Below are 15,413 nucleotides of genomic sequence, written 5' to 3'. Positions count from 1 at the left end.
GCTAGAACTGGCTGATTTGTAATGGAATATCTACATAGGCGTACAGAGGCCCATAATCAGCAACCATCCCTCCTGTGTTCCAATGGCATGTTGTGTTAGCTAATCCAAGTTGATCACTTTAAAAGGCTAATTGATCATTAGATAACCCTTCTGCCTGTAATCAAACCCACAAATGCTGATGCTCCAGATACTCAACTAGTCTAAAGGCCAGTTTCATCAGCACAACAGTTTTCAGCTGTGCTAACATAATTACAAAATGTTTTTAATTATCAATTAGCCTTTTTAAATGATAAACTTGGAATAGCTAGCACAACATGCCAATGGAACACAGGAGTGATGGTTGCTGATAATGGGCCTCTGTAGCCTATGTAAATATTCCATAAAAATAGTCATAACATTAACAGTGTCTACACTGTATTTCTGATCAATTTGATGTTATTTTAATGGACATTTTTTTTCTTTTTTTCTTTCATAAACAAGGACATTTCCAAGTGACCCAAAACCTTTGAACAGTAGTGTACTTTATTTCAACAACAGGTTATGGTCAACAATATTAAAGGCTGTATTGACATTAACAGTACGGCTCCCACAATCTGCTTATTATCCATTTCTTTCAATCAATCGTCAGTCATTTGTGTCAGTGCAGTACATGTTGAGTGCTCTTCTCTAAAGCATGCTGAAAGCCTGTTGGAAATTTGTTTTCAGAGATATAGCATTGTATTTGGTCAAACACAATTTTTCCAACAGTTTGCTAAGAGCTGGCAGCAAGCTTATAGGTCTGCTATTAGAACCAGTAATGCCCGCTTTACCACTCTTGGGTAGCGGAATTACTTTGGCTTCCCTCCAGGCCTGAGGACAAAGACTTTACTCTGGGTTCAGATTAAACATTTGATAGAAAGGAGTGGCTATAGAGTCAGCTACCATCCTCAGAAGCTTTCCATCTATGTGGTCAATCCCAGGAGGTTTGTCATTATTGATCGATAACAATAATTTTTCCATTTCTCCCACAACTTTACAAAATTCAAATTTGCAATGCTTTTCTTTCATTATTAGTTTTTTTTATGCAGGAATACAATTACTCACTGTTCGTTGTTGGCATTTCCTGCCTAAGTTTTCCCACTTTTCCAATGATTAAATAATCATTCAAATAATTGGCAAAATCAAATGGTTTTGTGATGAATAAGCCATGTCGATGACAGATGGAATTGAATTTGTCTTTCATTTAAAGTACTCAAGTTTTTTTTCCATCAATCTTTATATCATTGATCTTGGCTTCATAATACAGTTTCTTCTTCTTTTTGTTAAATTTAGTCACATAATTTCAAATTTGCAGTAAGTAAGCAAGACAGATTTGCAGCCACATATTAGCCACTCCTTCTGCCCCATCTCTTTCAACCATACAGTTGTTCAATTCCTCATCAATCCATGGAGCCTTAACAATTCTAACAGTCAGTTTCTTTAAAGGGTGCATGTTTATCAATAATTGGAAGAAGCAATTTGATAAATTAATCAAGTGCAGCATCTGGATGCTCCTCATTAATCACATCAGACAAACAAATATTTTTTTAACATCATCCACATAAGAGTCGGAGCAAAATCTTTTGTATGATCTCTTATACACTTTTAGGCCCAGCTGTTGGAACTTGGCTTTCTTGAATATAGCCACTATATTGTGATCACTGCATTCAATGGGTACAGATTCAGTTTTAGAACAAAGTTCTACAGTATTAGTAAAAATGTGATCGATACATGTGGATGATCTTGTTCCTGTAGTGTTTGTAAACATCCTGATATTGATTAATAACCTGAACCAGATTACAGGCACTGGTTACAGTAAGAAGCTTCCTCTTGAGCGGACAGCTTGATGAAAACCAGTCAATACTCAGGTCCCCAAGAAAGTAGACCTCTCTGTTTACATCACATACAGTGGCTTGTGAAAGTATTCACCCCCTTGGCATTTTTCCTATTTTGTTGCCTTACAACCTGGAATTAATTTTAAGATTTTTGGGTGGTTTGTGTCATCTGATTGACACAACATGCCTACCACTTTGAAGATACAAAATATTTTATATTGTGAAACAAACAAGAAATAAGACCAAAAAAACAGAACTTGAACTTGTATAACTATTCAGATTTTATTTACGGGCTTCATAGCAAAGGGGGTGAATACATATTCAAGTATTTTTTTCCATTTCACTTCACTAAGTTGGACTGTTTTGTGTATATCCATTACATGAAATCCAAATAAAAATTGATTTAAATTACAGGTTGTAATACAACAAAATAGGAAAAACGCCAAGTGGGATGAATACTTTTGCAAGGCACTGTATTCTATTTATTGTGGTGTTGAAGTCGGTATGTTTTGTTTATTGGTTGTGTGGTGCCAAAACCTGTTGGTGAAAAATGTTTTTTTATATTTATTATTATTTTCATTTTACACCACACAACCAATAAACAAAACATGATGACTTCAACACCACATCGTATTTACAATGACGGCCTACCCCAGACAAACCCAGATGACGCTGGACCAATTGTGTGCCACCCAATCACGGCTGGATGTGATTCAGCTTAGATTCAAACCAAGGACTATAGCACCTCTTGCACTGAATTACAGTGCCTTAGACCGTTGCGCCACTCAGGAGCCCTAAGAGCAGTTCGAACCCGGGCCGCGGCGGTGGGAACGCCGAATCCTAACCACTAGACTAGTGTTGCATATATTCAATATAATTATAAATATGGCATCAAAATGTTGAAAATATGATTTCCCCTAGCTGATCATGAAGTAATGAAACAGGCAGTGAGAGTGAGCTCGTCTGTGGCGGTTGGTGAACCCTCAATCTTCTTGCTACAGGCTCCGGCTGTGCCACAAACGCATGCTGAAGTAGCAAAGTCGATATCGAATTTTATAAACAAGGGTCGGCAGTAAATTTAGATCTGTCCCTAAGGAAGTTGTTCAAAAACCTCCAAATAACTTAGAATTTCCATTAATAAATCCTTCCAGGAAAACCTTCTGTGAACCATAGTAAAATGTTCAGAGAACATCCGACAACCAAAACAGTTACATTCCCAGAACATGCGAAATTTTCACTTCCATTCTCAGAATGTTTAAAAAACATTCCGTTTTACCATTCAGGAAAATTCTGGCTTCATTCCCAGAACTAATGGGAAACCTGTCACGACTCCGACCAAAGGTGGCTCCCCTTCCTGTACGGGCGGCGCTCGGCGGTCATCGTCGCCGGCCTACTAGCTGCCACTGATTATTTTCTCCCCCTCCTTATGTGTTTATTGATTACACCTGTTTTAAGTTTGTTGTAATTAGTTGGGCTTTATTAGTCAGCCGGCCCATTTGTTTGTGCGGGATTGATTATTGTAACCCTGGTGTTTGATACAGACGAACGTGTTGGTGTATGTTCGTGTATAGTGCTGGACTGTTTTCGTTCCCTGTGTCTGGGGCATTTTGTTTGAGCACCCAGTGTTTAGTGGGGTGGCCGTGGTTCACCGTGTCTGGGGCATTTTGTTTGAGCACCCAGTGTTTAGTGGGGTGGCCGTGGTTCAACGTGTGTGCATTAAAAGAGCACTATATTGAACTCTCTGTTTTCCTGCGCCTGACTTCACCCTCACGACACCCAATACCTTACAAAACCAAAAAATGTACGTTCCCACAACATCCAAGGAACCAAATGTGCTAACTGGGTTATTACAGTAACCCTATGAGTGGGGACCAACCAGGGTAGATTATGTAGAGTAAGAGAAGTCAAGCATGCTGACATACCGGTATAGCTAGAGTGGAATCCCCTTTTCAGCCTCATCACGTAAATACTGTAACAGAGACATAGAGAAGGGGGGGAAATACAGTAAAACCAGTGAGAGAGAAAGGGGGATTTCCTAGGAAGAATAACAAACAAGGCAGAACCACCTAGCTGCTTACACCTGAGTAGCTGTCAATATAACATGATGAGGAAGAAGGATTAATGTGGTTGTTCCGGTTATCATACGTGTCATGTTTCACTTACCGATAGTTTGTGTACACATTCATCTATATACTGTCTGTCACATTCATCTCTATATGACTGATCTGTTCCACTCGTTGACACTTGTACACACTACCCCTCGAGTGCCCTATTTCATCCATGACATCATGGGTTTCGACATGCACATAGTGGAGACAATGTTCTTTTATAGGCTTCAGGCTTGTCTAGATTGGTCTGGATCACCGGTTCTCAAACCTGGTCCTGGGGACCCAAAGGGCTGCACATTTTTGTTTTTGCCCTGGCACTACACAGCTGATTCAAATGATCAACTCATCATGAGGCTTGAATATATCTGCACGCAACACTTTTCCATGTTTTTTTTTTTTTTTTTTGTGGAAACATGTAATTTATTCAATTTCACTTCACTAAATTGGACTATTTTGTGTATGTCCATTACATGAAATCCAACTAAAAATCAATTTCAATTACAGGTTGTAAAGCAACAAATTAGGAAAAACACAAATACTTGAATACTTTTGCAAGGTACTGTACACTATGAAGCATTTCACACATATTATTTAGATACTGACTGTTAGCACTTGGTGTTGCCCAATAGCAGCACCCCAAATTAAAAGGCCTTAGATGTGCCAAGTGAACCTGCAACCACAACATTTCAATAACACTTGACATAAGATCTTCTCTAAGCATTACAGGGATATGGCTCTGAATATATACAGCAACACCTCCCCCATAAGCTTTTCTGTCTCTTCTATAGATGTTATGTCCTTGTATTGCTACTGCTGTATCATCAAATTAATTATCTAAGTGAGTCTCAGAAAGGGCTAATATATTAATGTTTTCTGATGTTAGTAAGTTATTGATTTCATTAACATTATTTCTAAGTCTACATACATTAAGATGGGCTATTTTCAGCCCTTTCCCAGGTAGCTTATCAGGGATAGACGTATTTCTGAAAAGAGCAAACAAAGCAAGAGAAAATATATATATACATTCAGCAGTCCATTAATCTGTGTGTGTGTGTGTGTGTGTGTGTGTGTGTGTGTGTGTGTATGGCCACTTTGATTAACTCCACTTTTCCCAGGGCATCCTCCACCATCTCCTTGACCGCAAATAGATCTCCCAAACACACATCCATAAAACACACTCTACATCTTTCTTAACAACTTTAGCCCGTTTTGCTCCATTTTTTAATGCTACAGTTTATTTTTCTTCTATTCACCATCTGACTCAAACAGTGCTTCCATGGTCTTTCCTTCCTCCGCCTTGGGCCTCCACGAACAAGCTCACTTCCTCCCACACTCTACTCTCAGCTGCGTGACATACGTCATCCATTCGGGCAGCAGGCATGTTCATATAACCTTTCCTTCCAGTCCGCATGACTCTGACGCGTGTAGTTAACAGGCTTGTTCGGCATTGCAGCTGACAGCGCAGACAACAGCCTGACTGACTGATCTAAAAATCACCTTGCATCATAAACACCTACTCATTATTATTTGTCGATCAATCAGTCAGTCAGTCACCATTTACCCACAATGCATTATGGATTTGATGTGCCCTAATATGTCATTAACACGTGGCTGCATGGAGGTTGCTAAAATTATGTTGTGTTCATAACCAAGTGGGAAGTGGGAATTTACAACATACAACTGGGAAACATCGACTGGAACAGCGCTCCAACTTGTAATTACTAGTGGGAAACTCGTTATCATCCCTGAGCTCTGAGTGTACCTATGACCTCATGGAGCTGCTAGAGAAAGAGTGGGAGACGTTCGGGGGGGAAGAGTAGTCTAGATCTGGGCTACGGTGCTGGACTGCTGGGCCTACTGGCACTAAAGAAATGTGCAAGTCGGGCCCATTTCCAGGACTATAATAGTACCGTTATAAAATGGTTCACGCTGTCTAACGCACTGCTAGACTGTCAGGTGGAAGGACAAGACAATGAGACAATCATAGACGAAGAATAGGAGGAGGAGGACAAGAAGGTAAGGAAGGAAGAGGAAAAGTCAAAGGAGATGAAGAATAATGAACAGAAAAAATAGGAGGGAGAGGATGGCAGCATATTGCCCAAGAGGCAAGCTCTGGACCCCTCCTAGCATCCAAAGCTGTCCTGCTGCCGTTTCTTCTCAGGAGACTGGACAATGTTCCTAGCGCTGGTCCTCAAGGAAGATCCGTCCCCTAAATATGACGTAATCTGCACCTCGGGGACCATTTACAACACAGCGTACAACTCAGCTCTTCACAACACCCTCCAGACTGTTGGCCTCGGGGTGAATGGTCTACCTGGCCACCAAGGGCAACTACTTTGGGGTGGGTGCTGCACCTGTTTGAATAGTTTGTGGAGGACAAGGGAGTGTTTTGATATGGAGAAACTGTGGAATGTGGACCAGGGGCTACAGAGACATGTCGTAGTGATGCGCTTCAAAGCAGAGGATCACTGGTTCGAGCCCAGTATGGGGCAGTCGGACAGTGAAGGAAACTAAGCTGTTAGCAGTACACTGATTTAAAGCTAGGACGATAAACCGAAAATAATTGACACAGACCAAAGTCATCACTTATCGTAGGCATTTTGCTAATATCATTCATTACCATAAGTAGCCCATACTAGAGAACTGTGTAGTTTAACATGAAATAAGCTTGTTAATATGGGCAATTGTTATTTGTACAATTGATGGCTACAACGATCAAGCTAGTGGTACTGTAGTAGTTTAAAGCTGCAATATGTCACTTTTTGGGCGACCTGACAAAATTCACATAGAAATGTGTTTTATAGATCTGCCATTCTCATTGAAAGCAAGTCTAAAAAGCAGTAGATATGTTCTATGTGTGCTATTGCTATGCGACCCGTTGTTAGATTTTGTTTTTGCGTCTTTTACTTTTGGTTTTGTACACCAGCTTCAAACAGCTGAAAATACAATATTTTTGGTTATGGAAAATATACTTCACAGTGGTTTAGATAGTTCACTGATTCTCTATATTATACTTTCTTGCTTTGTCACATAAACTGAAATTAGGCAAACTATTAGAATTTTTGGAACCAGGCAATGGTGGATCGATATCTGCATGGTGCATCTTTTTAAAGGATAATAAATAAAGAAATGTGGTGCATGTCAGAAACTTATCCTTATCGCATCAATTCAGGCAATTTCGGAGCAACACCGATTTTTGTCCGTATGGCCCAGCTCTACACTGACCCCCATTACACTTGCACATAATTAAAATGACAGTATGAATGGTTGTTTGAGAGATAATGAAGAGATATTCAGGACATATAAAAGATTTGAGACATACTGTGGGCTACATAGTCGAGCAAGCAGGTATGACAGTCTGGCTTACTACCTTTGTGGTAAAACCTTGTACTGTATGTCAAATACATGAGGTGCGCTTGATTAAGAAAATAAAGCAAATTAAGGAGGAGTTTGAGAAGCTTCGCCAGTTGCTACCAGAGGAAGGAGAGGACCAGGATAGCTGCACTGATGGGGGGGAAAAGAAGCAGAAGTCTGATGATAAAGAAGATTGCGGAGATTAGCAAAAAGATATGTGATATTCCATCAATATGGAACCATTGTAACTTGCAAACTAGGCCTATAACAAGCATACCTCAAGTGTTTCAAATGGTTTGTCTCAAATGTATTTAGCCTGTTTTTAACAGGACATCTTTACACGTACAGTACATACTGTTTCAAGTGTCTGTGCAGCACTCAATGTGAACATGTGAAAGTGTTTTCAACTCAGTTTCCATTTGTTAAGTGTATGTTTGTGAAACTAAAAAGAAAAACTGTTTGTATTCATGTTGGATCATGTGGACATAAAAGGGGTAGTTGAAGTAGGTGCAATATACGACTTAAAATAAGATGCCATTTCATGTCTCCCCTCTTTCACTTCCTATATAGACCATTAGAATAGGACTGGTGCCAGTAACTGAAGTGCAGGAGAAAAGCGGAGAGGAGGTAAAGCAATAAAGCTCTTTACAGGGGGGATTGATGGGTGGTGGGGAGGAAGGAAGGGAAATGGGCTCAGTGACCTTTGCAGGAGATTCCCCCAGTGTTCAAACGGCACCATGAAAGCCAGGCTTGTTTCTGAAGTCCGCCGCAAAATGTCAATTGCAACTTATCCCACCTGCCCAAGGACGGGGTCTGAAAGTGGAGTCTGGAGTCACTGTAGTGTAGCCCATCTATTCTACAGTGAGGCTCTATGTGGTCTCTGTGTCTCCTTCTAATGTCTGGGTCCTGCTGAGTAAATTCACCTTTTAAAATTTTAAGGCAGCAAAATGTGAAGGCCTTGCAAAGGGTGTGTAGACTTTCGCTAGGCACTGTATAAGTGTCAAGATTGACACGCTTTACCCCAATATATTAATTTCACTTCCCATCTAGCACATTTTTTTTATTTTATTTTTTTTTAAAAAATGTTTACCTTTATTTAACCAGGTAGGCAAGTTGAGAACAAGTTCTCATTTACAATTGCGACCTGGCCAAGATAAAGCAAAGCAGTTCGACATAATGTTCTGTCCTCTGGTTATTTTGCATACAACCTTCCCACAACGTTCTGGGAATGGTGCAGGATAGTTTTTTGGCTTTGGAACATTCTCGGCAGTTTTAACAAAATTGACAAAATAAAAATAAAAATCTTGGTATTTCATTACTTTAACAGAACGTTTCCTAAAAGTTAAAACATTGTTACAATTAATTATATTTTTGGTAATGTTCTAAGAACGTTCTCCAAATGGTTTGACATTAGGAAGACATGTTCTCAGATAGTTCATAGAACATTAAGAAACAATGTTCTCCTGTGGGAATTTAGATACTGCATAACAGCATACATTTCCACCAGGTTCTCATTGTTGTACTTAAAGGAATGTTCTAAAATTGTTCCCAAGAAGGTTAAGAAACAACGCTCTTCAGTGTTTGAACGTCAATACAACATTTCCTGCAGATTTCCTCATGGTTCTTTTTAAAGTAATGTTCCCAGAACGTTTACAACTTTTACATAACAACCATAAGAGAACCTTAGTAACGTTCAAAGAACGTTCTAAGAATGTTATTGAAAAACATACATTCTGTTCTCAGCTACATCTAAAACGCTCTCTATCCTCTATCTTGTTAAGTGTGTTCAGGTGAGTTGGCCGCAGCTACTAATTTTTCTTCTTCTTCTCTGATACAATGGCGTTTGCAACAATTGGATGTGCATTCCGCCACCTACTGTGCGAGTGGATAATAAAGATCTCCAAAAATAAAAACGTGGGGTAAAGAATATTCATACAGATTATCAAAAAGAAGGTTAAAGTAAACTAAATCAACCTGCATTTTCTGTTCAAATTCTAATCAGGTCCCTACACAGGCTCAGAAGGATCTTGTGAGGGAGGGATGTATTCTGGGGACAGTCCTTGAAGCCCCAAAAACTTTTTCAGCTTAAGATACAATGATGTCCAGCTTCTTAGACCTCTTGGACACTTGTGCAGTGCAATTAATAAAAGTGGCTATAAATGATACAAAATCCACATTCTTTACAATGAGTGTATCGAGATCTCGAAGCAGTGTGCCGATGCGTGTATCACTTTATCAGAAGAACATCATCAATGGAGTCTGAATCTTTGTTTGATCACGTGATTTTTCAACCCGTGTGTTGCAAAAACAAGAAAACAGTGTCTGGTATGAAATAAGAGGGGAGCAATGTCATAAATACCTGAGCAGAACCTTTCAGGGGAGAGTTTTGGTTCCGCCCTGGAGGACAGGGAATGGTGAGCCGTTGGCTCTGTTGGTCGAATTCTGTGAAACTTTTGTGATGTGGTTTGGGAGAGGCGTTCAATGCTGTCAGGGACTCAGCATTGATGCCTTTTGATGGTTGTGTAGGTCTGGAAAGAGCATGGCTCACAAACTGTAAAGCTAATAAGCCTTTCGCTGCTCATACTGTAGCTTTAGTTTGTGACTCTTACTTAGGCAGGTAGGGTACGGTTACTTGGTCGAGTCCGCCCTAGCATCTAAGCTGCTACACAGGCAAAATATTTATGGTTGCCTTGGTGGGCGGACTAGTTTATTTTTCTTTGGTATATGTTTGTTTGTATTCTTTGTCTTGTTTAAGTCACAACATCCCCAGACAGACCTCCAGGGCTGGCAGTCATTAGGAGAGGCTATTTTGAATAGAACGCAGCATCCAGTCTTATGAATTCTTCTTTGTCGTCAGACTCCAGTCCCCCTGCAGACCAACGTTGTGAACTCGCGCCCACTAATTGGCCACACCTGATCTGTTTGAATAGACTAAAAGGAATAGCTTTGTATGATTTAAAACACATGGCATGCTAGCTCATTTCTGGTGGCACAGTGGACTAATTCCATTACTAAAAACAGAAGTTCATAGGTTCAAATCTCCCTGATACCATCACACACAAAAAAATGTCTTTGCATGATTAGTGCCTAAGCAAGTATGTTCCCATCTGTGCTTAGAGTTCAAAGCAGTTAATATAAGCTGGCAGTGTTATTGCAACATTTAGTGAAAGTTTTAAAGGATAAATTGCAATTTACCTATGGGGGCGGGGGGGGGGGGGGGGGGGGGGGGGGGGGGGCGCATCCAAAATAGGGGAGGGTTATCCCCTCCAAAAATTGTGAATTTTTTTCCCCTGGTTTACAGTCTCTCTTTTGTAGGTTTTAATATATAATTTCTTCCATCCTAGCCAAATATCCTCCTCTGCTTGCATTCACCTCCCCTATTTCGAGGTGTTTTGGTACTTCCCTTATGCACTACAATGCCTTGCAAAAGTATTCACCCCCTTGACGTTTTTCCTATTTTTGTTGCATTACAACCTGTAATTTAAATGGATTTTTATTTGGATTTCATCTAATGGACATCAACAAAATAGTCCAAATTGGTAAAGTGAAATGAAAAAAATAACTTGCTTCAAAAATATTTAAAAAATTACAAAATGTAAAAGTGGTGCGTGTATATGTATTCACCCCCTTTGCTATGAAGCCCCTAAATAAGATCTGGTGCAACCAATTACCTTCAGAAGTCACATAATTAGTTAAATAAAGTCCACCTGTGTGCAATCCAAGTGTCACATGATCTGTCACATGATCTCAGTATATATACACCTGTTCTGAAACACCCCAGAGTCTGCAACACCACTAAGCAAGGGGCACCACCAAGCAAGCGGCATCATGAAGACCAAGAAGCTCTCCAAACAGGTCAGGGACAAAGTTGTGGAGAAATACAGATCAGGGCTGGGTTGTAAAATGTTTTTCTAAACTTTGAACATCCCACGGAGCACCATTAAATCTATTATTAAAACATTTAAAGAATATGGCACCACAACAAACCTGCCAAGAGAGGGCCACCCACCAAAACTCACAGACCAGGCAAGGAGGGCATTAATCAAAAAGACCAAAGATAACCCTGAAGAAGCTGCAAAGCTCCACAGCAGCGATTGGAGTATCTGTCCATAGGACCACTTTAAGCCGTACACTCCAAAGAGCTGGGCTTTATGGAAGAGGGGCCAGAAAAAATAAGCAAACATGTTTGGTGTTCGCCAAAAGGCATGTGGGAGACTCCCCAAACATATGCAAGAAGGTACTCTGGTCAGATGAGACTAAAACTGAGCTTTTTGGGCATCAAGGAAAACGCTATGTCTGACGCAAACCCAACACCTCTCATCACCCCTAGAACACCATCCCCACAGTGAAGCATGGTGGTGGCAGCATCATGCTGTGGGGATGTTTTTCATCGGCAGGGACAGAGAAACTGGTCAGAATTGAAGGAATGATAGATGGCGCTAAATACAGGGAAAGTCTTGAGGGAAACCTGTTTCAGTCTTCCAGAGATTTGAGACTGGGACGGAGGTGTACCTTCCAGCAGAACAATGACCCTAAGCATACTGCTAAAGCAATACTCGAGTGGTTTAAGGGGAAACATTCAAATGTCTTGGAATGGCCTAGTCAAAGTCCAGACCTCAATCCAATTAAGAATATGTGTTATGACTTAAAGATTGCTGTATTCCAGTGGAACCCATCCAACTTGAATGAGCTGGAGCAGTTTTGCCTTGAAGAATGGGCAAAAATCCCAGTGGCTCGATGTGCCAAGCTTATAGAGACATACCCCAAGAGACCTGTAGCTGTAATTGCTGCAGAAGGTGGCTCTACAAAGTATTGACTTTGGGGGGGTGAATAGTTATGCATGCTCAAGTTCAGTTTTTTAGTCTTATTTCTTGTTTGTTTCATAATAAAAGTGTTTTTCATCTTCAAAGTGGTAGGCATGAGGGTGTAAATGAAATGATACAAACCCCCCAAAAAATCTATTTTAGTTCCAGGTTGTAAGGCAACAAAACAGGAAAAATGCCAAGGGGTGTGAATACCTTCGCAAGCCACTGAACACTTTTCCACACGCTAACTTTGAGTATACCACAGGCCAATATAGTCTACCAGTCTACAGTCTATTATGCTCTCTATAGTGACAATAGTCAGATCTGCAATAGGCTAACTAGCAATATACCACACATAAAAACATTCAAACCTGAATCAATTTTCAATATGAATCGACAAGAACAAATAGGAATAGCTGATAGGCAGCAGAGAGGCCATGTGCATCATTGCACATCAATCAGTGAAGACATGAAACACACAGCTCAAACAGCTCCCCTATTGATTTTATTTAGGGACAATACAATTACCCTACCTATACTAGCCTACAACGCCACAGTACAATGAATAATTACATTATTGTTTTCAAATTAAAACAAAATTCTTCTCTAGGCTGCAGTGAAAATGTCATTTGAATAACACAGCAAAAGCCCTGTGATTTGAATGTTTCATTCGATTTGGATCAGTTGTGGGTCTATTCTCAACAGTTTATAAGGTCTAGAAAGGCACAGTAGCAGGCCAGTCTGGCTGTATTTTAAATTCTGATACTGAATGCACTGCAGTGGATGCTCCTCAGAGCAGGAAGGGGTGAACCATTCTCCTCAGTGAATTTCATTTTTTTTTTAAATTGTAAAACATTAAAGTTATCCTTTTAAGATAAAACAATATTCAAATATAACCACGTCACAAAATAATTGATTAAAACACTGTTTTGCAAAGAAGATCTACAGTAGCCTCAACAGCACTCTGTAGGGTAGCACCATGGTGTACATTGACTTCAATACAAAACCTAGGAGGCTCATGGTTCTCACCCCCTTACATAGACTTACACAATAATTATGACAACTTCCAGAGGATGTCCTCCAACCTATCAGAGCTCTTGCAGCATGAACTGACGTGTTGTCCACCAAATCAAAGGATCAGAGAATGTATCTAGAACTCAAAGCATAAGCTGCAGCTAGCTAGCTGGTGAGTAGTTTACTCAAAGAGATAAAAACAATGGTTGAACGAATTAAGAAGCAAGAGAGAAATAGAGAGAGAGAGAGAGAGTGTTATTTTTTTCAGTTTCACTTACTTTGCTAGAAAATGCAGTTAGCTGGTTTAGCCTACTGAAACACTCTGGTCAAACAGAGGGATGCTATGTTAGCTAGCTGGCTCTGACTATCCAACACAACACTGGAAATCTTCCAAGTCAAGGTAAGCTTTTGGTTTAACAATTTTTTTGCTACCAGGGCCCGCCGATGTAACTGCTTACTGAATGTATACTGTAAAGTCACTGCATGATTGTAGCAGGTTTACTTAATTGATAATGCCCTAGAGGCCAGTGTTTGGAGGATATATTGGCACGGATGTTGTTAGGCCCGAGACGAAGTCAAGGGCCGGCAAACTGTATCAATATATCCTCCAAACACCAGCTTTGAGGATATTATCACATTTATACAACGGGTTAACAACATCCTCAAATAATGATTGACATATTTTCATTTAAAACGTTATTTTTATTAATTTATTCATACCATTTCATCCTTCCACAAGATATAGTCCCGACACAAATCTAGGGTTGCTACCCAAGCATTCAATCTATCGGTTCGGTTGCTAGAGATGCGACCCAGTCGTCTTTTTGTTCTGTATGTATGGACACAACCCAGTCATTTGTTCTAAATGTTCAATTGCCATACTGCCTGGCAACGTTCTTATCCCTTGCATGCTAGCTAGCAAATTACGGCTAATGTACAGTCAAGTCAAATATTCTGCAGCCAGAATAACAGCAAATTAGCCCCATTTGTTTATGCTGTTTTCAAGTGACATTTGTTTGGATACATCCATAACAATGAGCTAATGAGGCGTGATTTCACCTGGCATAGAAAATGTGCTCACTTGTCAGGACACTGTTTTTCAGAGGAGCTAGCCAACAACACAGCTAACAAACTCACTTCAAACTGAAGCTGGAAAGACTTCACACTAGCTGCACTTCGTTTTGCTTTTACCTTTTTTCAATTGACATTTCATGCTGATTCATGATTTAGACTGACTGAGAAATGGTGCCTGCCTGCCGGTCTGTCTGTCTGTCTCATCCTGACTCCCGACACGTTCATTACTATGGGACAGCTGGAGATCAAATTTCAATATTGAAACAATATTAATACAAATCTCCCCTGTCAAAAACAAAATCTTAGTCTAAAAGAAATGTGAGATAATGTCTAGATCCTTTTTATAGTGGAGATCAAGTTATAAAATGCTTGGCTGGGCTGATGAGACAGTGGATTGCGAGGGTCAGATGGAACAGAATAAATAGACACTTTAACGTCATAGATTTAGACGGTGGTAACTTGTGAAATAGACACCGGCTGGCATGTGGTTTTAACCAATCAGCATTCAGGATTAGACCCAATTATCTGTTAGTTCTATTAGCCATGCTGACAATGACGTTACCTTAGGGGTGGCAGGTAGCCTAGTGGTTAGAGCGTTGTTCCCCGTTAGGCCGTCATTGTAAATAAGAATTTGTTCTTAACTGACTTGCCTAGTTAAATAAAGGTTAAATAAATAAATAATTAAAAGCTAATATGGTGACAATGATGTAGGCTGTGTGTAGCAGTTTGGCTTGGACAGGTTTTTTCACCTGGTCACATACAGCATTGAAGTCCACAAGCAAAGGGAATAGTTGAGAGGAGGAGAGGTATAGATGTGAGAAGGAATACAACACGGCAGCTATGAAAGCGAACTGTGTTTACGCGTGATCAGGGGTGTATTCATTCCACTGATTCTGTAAAAAAAAAACATTTATTGAAGAGATAAACATACCTGAAATTGTCCAATAGTAACTCTCGTTTGCAACTGTTGGATTACACCCTATATCAGTTAGATGCAGGCAAGAGTGTGCAAGGTTGTATTGTTTGGCCATGTTTTTTAATTTAATCTTTGTTTAACTAGGCAAGTCAGTTAAGAACAAATTGTTATTTACAATGACGATCTAGGAACAGTGGGTGGGTAACTGCCGTGATCAGGGGCAGAACAAGAGATTTTTATCTTGTCAGCTTGGGGATTCAATCTAGCAACCTTTCGTTTACTGGCCCAA

General features: G+C 40.0%; 1 protein-coding gene and 1 pseudogene across 1 annotated transcript in view; one reads left to right on the top strand and one right to left on the bottom strand.

Annotated features, from left to right (window-relative positions):
• LOC110526060 (palmitoyltransferase ZDHHC16A) overlaps window positions 1-15,413 on the bottom strand; it is a 68,697-nt gene that overhangs the window by 28,731 nt on the left and 24,553 nt on the right. The gene's annotated exons all lie outside the window — the stretch shown is intronic.
• LOC110532500 lies at window positions 5,238-6,475 on the top strand (annotated as a pseudogene).

This window comes from Oncorhynchus mykiss, chromosome 1 (assembly GCF_013265735.2).
Source record: "Oncorhynchus mykiss isolate Arlee chromosome 1, USDA_OmykA_1.1, whole genome shotgun sequence".
NCBI lineage: Eukaryota > Metazoa > Chordata > Actinopteri > Salmoniformes > Salmonidae > Oncorhynchus > Oncorhynchus mykiss.
This window is presented reverse-complemented; position numbering and strand designations above follow the sequence as displayed.